This window comes from Haematobia irritans, chromosome 3 (genome assembly GCF_050003625.1).
Source record: "Haematobia irritans isolate KBUSLIRL chromosome 3, ASM5000362v1, whole genome shotgun sequence".
Lineage (NCBI taxonomy): Eukaryota > Metazoa > Arthropoda > Insecta > Diptera > Muscidae > Haematobia > Haematobia irritans.
Window position 1 is genome coordinate 163,706,270 of NC_134399.1, and position 7,667 is coordinate 163,713,936.

Genomic DNA, 7,667 nt, shown 5'->3' on the forward strand with positions numbered 1-7,667 from the left:
GTGTAAGTATATGTGTATCTAACAACCATGCAAAAATTGGTCCACATCGGTCCATACTTATATATAGCCCCCATATAAACCAATCCCCAGATGTGACTTCCGGAGCCTCATGGAAGAGCAAAATTCATCCGATTCGGTTGAAATTTGGTACATTGCGCTAGTATATGGCCGCTAACAACCATGCCAAAATTGATCCATATCGGTCTATAGTTATATATAGCCGATCCCTAAAAATAATCTACCAAAATTTTATTTATATAGAAAATTTTTTCAAAATTTTATTTCTGTACAAAATTTTGTGAAGATTTTATTTCTATAGAAAATTTTGTCAAAATTTTATTGCTATAGAAAATTTTGTCAAGATTTTATTTCTATAGAAATTTTGTCAAAATTTTATTGCTAGAGAAAATTTTGCCAAACTGAATTATATATAATCGGCCTTTTTATACCCTTCACCACTACTGTGGTACAGGGTATAATAAGTTTGTGCATTTGTATGTGGCGTTACAGAAGGAAAAGTGTGAGACCCATCGTTTAGTATACCGATCGTCTTAGAATTAAATTCTGAGTCGATTTAGCGATGTCCGTCTGTCTGTCTGTCTGTCCGTCTGTCCGTCTGTCTGTCTGTTGATGTATTTTTGTGTGCAAAGTACAGCTCGCAGTTTTAGTCCGATTGTCCTAAAATTTGGTATGGGGTCCTGTTTCGGCTCAAAGACGATCCCTATTGATTTTGGAAAAAATCGGATCAGATTTAGATATAGCTGCCATATATATTTTTCACCGTTCTGGTCATAATTGGCGTGTATATCAACCGATCTTCCTCAAATTCCGTACATCCCAATATTTCATGAGTCTCGCAAAACTTGCAAAATATCAGCCAAATCGGTTAAGATTTAGATATAGCTCCCATATATAGCTTTCGCCCGATTTACACTCATTTGCCCACAGAGGCCAATTTTTTGCTCCGATTTAGTTGAAATTTTGCACAGGGAGTAGAACTGGCATTATGGCTATGCGTGTCAAATTTGGTGGAAATCGGTTCAGATTTAGATATAGCTCCTATATATAGCTTTCGTCCGATTTACACTCATATGACCACAGAGGCTAATTTTTTGCTCCGATTTAGTTGAAATTTTGCACAGGGAGTAGAATTAGCATTGTTGCTATGCGTGCCAAATTTGGTTGAAATCGGTTTAGATTTAGATATAGCTCCCATATATATGTTTTTCTGATTTCGACAAAAATGATCAAAATACCAACATTTTCCTTGTAAAATCGCCACTGCTTAGTCGAATAGTTGAAAAAATGGCTCTAATTTTCTTAAACTTCTAATACATATATATCGAGCGATAAATCATAAATAAACTTTTGTCAAGTTTCCTTAAGATTGCTTCAGATTTAAATGTTTCCCATATTTTTTTACTAACATTGTGTTCCACCCTAGTCCATTAGCTGACTTAAATTTTGAGTCTATAGATTTTGTAAAAGTCTATCAAATTCTGTCCAAACTGAGTGATATTTAAATGTATGTATTTGGGACAAACCTTTATATATAGCACCCAACACATTTGACAGATGTGATATGGTATCGAAAATTTTGATCTATAAAGTGGTGCAGGGTATAATATAGTCGGCCCTGCCCGACTTTAGACTTTCTTTACTTGTTTTGTTTAATATATACCCCGTATTGACTAACTTACAATTGAGAAGACGGTGTTAAGAAGTTTAAAGATACCTTGCCATCGGCAAGTGTTAGCGCAACCCAAGTAATTCGATTGTGGATGACATTCTTTAGTACAAGTTTCTATGCAATCCATGGTGGAGGATACATAAGTTTCGGCCTGGCCGAACTTACGGCCGTATATACTTGTTTTTTTTTTTTTTTGAATTAAGAAAACATGTTTTACTTTGAAGTATCTGTTATAATTTGGATTTTTAATAAACCGCGAAAAGAGAATGAAAATTCGATAAATAAGATCTGTATCCTAATTGTAATTTTATTAATCCCAGATTTAAAGCCATATATGTCGCTAAAAATGTCTTTATTTTAAAGAAGCCGCATGCACCAGCAATTAACATAAATTAAATGATTTTAATTTAATACCACGTCATTTGTAATCAGTGTCATTTTTAATTTTGTTCGAAATTGTGTACTTTCCACAATGTTTTCCCTTAAAAAAAATCAATTGTATTTTTTTTCTGACCAGTCCCTAAATGTAAATAATTTGTGTTTGGAAACAAGAGTCAACATCACTGTTTTCCAATGCGAGGACATAATGTCATTTATTATGCGACAAATAATCGCTGAATAAACTGAAACTGAATTACATTTAAATGAATTATTTATGGAGCATTTGGTCGCGTTTAGTATCAATTCTATGGCATACGAATAAAAGTGGTTAATATTTTATTTTCATTCGAAAATGTTTACAAATGAAACCACATCGTAAAATATAGAAAAACTATAGCGAATAATTTATTGGTTATTATAGGTACTACCATTAAACCATTCAGATTATGAGACAAATTCTATTTTATATTTTTTTTGCGGTATTTTGAGGGAAAAAAAAAGAATTTGAAATAAAAAATTTGGATATGGTTAATTTAAATCATGATATAAAATGTGTGAGCCGATTGCTGACATATACATCATCAATATCAAATTTATTAAAATTTTGAAACATTAATTCCATTTTTCTACATATTTAAAAAAACTCTTTTGCTGACACGATTTATCATTGAATTGTCATCATTTTACTCATCTACACCCTCACAAAAAATCGCTTCTGTAACATATACTCCCAAACATATTTTGCTTCAAGCATATACATTTGTGGGTATTGCCCAAACATTTATATGTTTGATCTCTACCAATATATAATATGTTTGAAAGCATATTGGTCTAAACAATATATGTTTGGGTAGTCTAAGTTCCAAACATTTTGTATTTTTGCATCCAAATTCAATAATGTTGTCTTCCAAAAAACAATATCTTATTATGTGACCATATAATATGTTTGGAAGCATTTTGCACCCAAAAATATTATATGCTTAAAAAAATTCTTCCAAACAATATTGTGCTCAAAATTTTATTTATTTATATATTTACAATCATAATGAATTATGAAAATAAACAGGTAATATAGGTGCTAACAACATAGGTTTTCGACCTGAATGCTCAAAATTTTGTTTCTGCCCAATTGTATATTCCCCGACATCTTTCTCACTTCCACGAGATTTTTTAGTTCTTAGCACCTTTTTCTGCAATACAAACATTGTAGAAGAAATTATTCAATTTTATGATTTTTTTTTATATTTTAATTTTACCTTTTGCCGGACGGGGATTCGAACAGCGGACCACACAGTTTGTAAGGATCAAAGAAGTAGCTGATCAATTGCCCAAGGAAAAATAAAATGTTAATTTTGTAATAACAAGCAACAACCACCAACTTAATTCAATATCGCTCCCTGTTAAATAGCGCTTCAAGCTACTAAACACATATATGTTTATAGGCTATTTCTAAATTAATATATGTTTGCATCCAAGCATATTATATTTACAAACATTTTATGTCCCAAACATAATATGTTCTAATATATTAACATATATGTCCCAAACATGTTATGCTAGTTTATGAACATTATATGCTTGCACTCAAAAATGTTGTGTTTAAAAATGTGTGTTCCAAACATATAATGTTTATAGCCAAACATATGAAAAACAGTCTTTTTCATCCGTGTAGTTTACGATAACTTCTATACTAATTAGCATTTCCTTGTTCTTTCTTATTGTTATATAGCATTTCACAGTAATTCTATTACAAATCAAAAGCCTAAAATTTAATTAATCTTCGGTAGACCATAACCAGAAGGAACTGAACGCCATTACAGAGCCTTTGCTAAAGGTAAGCATTCTATTTCATAAACTGACTCAAAAGATGACAAAACAAAGCAAAATAAAGAGGAAAAATTAATGTAGTTAAAGTAGCCTATATCCTCTTATAAAGCTCCTCATTTATGGTCAACAAATCACAAATTCATTAAATCAGTCAGTCCATTATCCTAATGTAGTTCAAGGAATATAAATGAATGGTGTGTTTGAAAGTTAATGGTAATAAAGGAAATGTGAATGATTGCTGTTTCCTGATTATGAATATACCAGAGTAGAGGTTAATTTGAAATTACACTAATTGGAAATTATGAGAAGCCTTGTTTTGCATGGAAAAAATGACTAAGTTAAAATAGGAGAAATAGGATCGATACACACCATATTCGGCTGATATATTTGTGGTCCTAAAATACCTAGGTTTCCAATTTCAGACAAAGTTGATAAAAACTATAGATTCTAGCAGCCCAAGAAATAAATTCGGGTGGTAGGTCTATATAAGGGCTATACCAAAACATGGACCGATACACCCCATTTTCGGCACACCTATTTGTGGTCATAAAATACCTCTAGATTTCAAATTTCAGATAAATCGGACAGCAAATACAGTTTCTAGAAGCCCAGGAAATAAAAACGGGAGATGGGTGTATATTGGGGCTACACCAAATCATGGACCGATACGGACCATTCTCGACACGCCTCTTTTTGGTCCCAAAATACCTCAAGATTTCCAGTTTCAGACAAATTGGATTGTAAATACAGTTTCTAGAAACCCAAGAAATAAAATCGGGAGATCGGTCTATATTGGGGCTACGCCAAAGCATGGACCGATGCGGACCATTTTCGCCACACCTCTTTGTGGTCCCAAAATACCTCAAGATTTCCAGTTTCAGGCAAATTGGATTGTAAATACAGTTTCTAGACGACCACGAAGCAAACTCGGTAACCGGTCTATATGGGGGCTATACCAAAACATGGACCGATAGGCACCATTTTCGGCATACTTTTTGATGGTTCTAAAATACCTCTAGATTTCCAATTCAGGCAAATTTGATAAAAACTACGGTTTTTATAAGCTCAAGACCCCAAATCGGGAAGTCGGTTGATATGGGGACTATATCAAAATATGGACCGATATAGTCCATCTTCGAACTTGACCTGCCTGCAAAAAAACCAACCTGTGCCAAATTTCAGGACATTAGCGCCCTTATTGAAGGCTGTATCGTGATTACAACAGACAAACAGACGGACATGGTTATATCGTCTTGGAATTTCACCCTGATCAAGAATATATATACTTTATATAGTCAGAAATCGATATTTCGATGTGTTACAAACGGAATGACAAACTTATTATACCCCGGTCACCATTCTATGGTGGTGGATATAAAAAAATACTTATTATGAAAGGCTACTTAGTGTACAATTTATACACTGAAAAAACGCATGTCCGGCTCCAAAGATTTTATGCTTTAAGTAAAAACGCCTTTAAAATAAAGTTTTGAAAAACATGTCCTAATTTTGAACGAAGTTCTGCGTTGTAGTCAAGATGAAAAAAGTCAACAAATGTAAAGACTATTTCATTAATTTTGAAGTTTTTTTTTTCGAATTATAAAAGTCAAGATGAGCCCAACAAAATTTTCTTTCATGTAAAGATACAAATTTCAATTGCCACCCTTTATCCATTCTGTATGTTAAAAATACCCTTTTTAAAATTTATAAGCTTTTGCATGGGCTAGATTGGTAATTACTTAATAATCTTCAACATTAAATTTTCATGAAATTAAATCCCACCAGAGTTTTGCTAAAAATAATTTTACATAGTTAATATGAAAATTAAATTTTCATATTTCACGTTGATTTATCCCATTTCAAAGTTATGGTCATTGTATGTGTAAATGAACTTGAAAGGAAACTCATTGTGTTGGCATATGCATTCTCTTCTCTTAGGTCCTTAATGGGATTTGCTCAATAGCAAACACTCATACATATAAGCCAAAGGACAAACAACTTTCTAAATTATTTAAGGTTAGTTAACAAGGCTCAGTTACCAGATACGATCATGAAGAAATATAAGGGAGTTGACTTTTCTGTTTCTATCTTTGTCTCTTGGAAAATTTTTGTAAATTGTGATAATTAAGAGTGGATTATTTTCTTTGTTAAGGGTTTCTTTGGAATGAGTGTCCAAATAACCGCTTTTTTGAAAATTAGTTTTTCGGTTTATCCTAAAGTCAGAAATTTTTAAATTCGGTTTTTGGTTAAAACCGAAAAAATTAAAAAGAGTGAAAATGAGTTTTATATTCTCATTATAACCACCACCATAGAATGGTGACGGGGGTATAATAAGTTTGTCATTCCGTTTGTAACACATCGAAATATCAATTTCCGACTATATGAAGTATATATATTCTTGATCAGGGAGCAATTCTAAGACGACATAAGCATGTCCGTCTGTCTGTTGTAATCACGCTACAGCCTTCAATAATGGCACTATCGTCCTGAAATTTTGCACAGATTCGTTTTTCGTGTGCAGACAGGTCAAATTCGAAGATGGGCTATATCGGTCTAGGTTTTGATATAGCTCCCATATAAACCGACCACCCGATTCGGGGTATTTTCTATCCGATTTGTATGAAATTGGAAATGGAGAGGTATTTTAGGACCACAAATAGGTGTACCGAAAATGGTGTCTATCGGTCCGTGTTTTGGTATATCCCCCATATAGACCGATCTTCCTATTTTACTTTTTGGGCTTATAAAAACTGTAGCTTTTATCCAATTTGCCTGAAATTGGAAATCTACAGGTCTTTTAGAACCATCAATAAGTGTACGGAAAATGGTGCCTACCGGTCCATGTTTTGGTATAGCCCCCATATGGACCGATTTCCCGATTTTGTTTCTTGGGCGTCTAGAAAGTGTATTTTCTATCCGATTTGCCTGAAATTGGAAATCTAGAGGTATTCTAAGACCATAAAGAGGTGTACCGAAAATGGGGTGTATCGGTCCATGTTTTGATATAGCCACCATATAGACCAATCTCCCGATTTTATTTCTTGGGTTTCTAGAATCCGTAGTTTTTATCCAATTTGCCTGAAATTTGAAATCTAGGATGTGCCGATTTGGGGTCGAGATTCTAGAACTACAATTAGATGCGCTGAATACTGTGTGTATCTTTCCATGTTTTGGAATAGCCGCCATTACACCGAACTCCCGATTTAACTCCTAGGGTTTCTAGAAATTTTAGGTTTTATCCGATTTGCCACAAATTGAAAATATTTTAAACCCATAACAAAGTGTATATGATTCAGTTTTATCGGTCCATTTGGTAAGGCCTCCATATAGACTGATTTCACTTATTGAGGGTATAGAAAGCGCACTGATCATGAAAATTGCTTGAAACTGAATGCAGATTTTACTTCTCGTAGTCATTTAAATAATTGGTATGAAAATCCATACATTATAGATTTTAAATCATGGCGTTATTTCGTCATTTTCTTGCACACTTACAAGAGCTGTTTATGATTCCTCTAAAACTCAAACAAAAAATGGTTCTTATAAATTCAGAATTTCATCTAGTCTTCATAGGTAAAACCTTTACATTTATCTGTGGGAAGCGAACTGGTTGAACTGATCTGCTTGAAATTTTCAAAGGACACTATTATATTTGATTCATGGTGGTGGGTATTCAAGATTCGACCCGGCCGAACTTACTACTGTAAATACTTGTTTTATTCTAAAAAGGAACAAAGAATTTACAATTCATTGAACCTAAGGACTAATT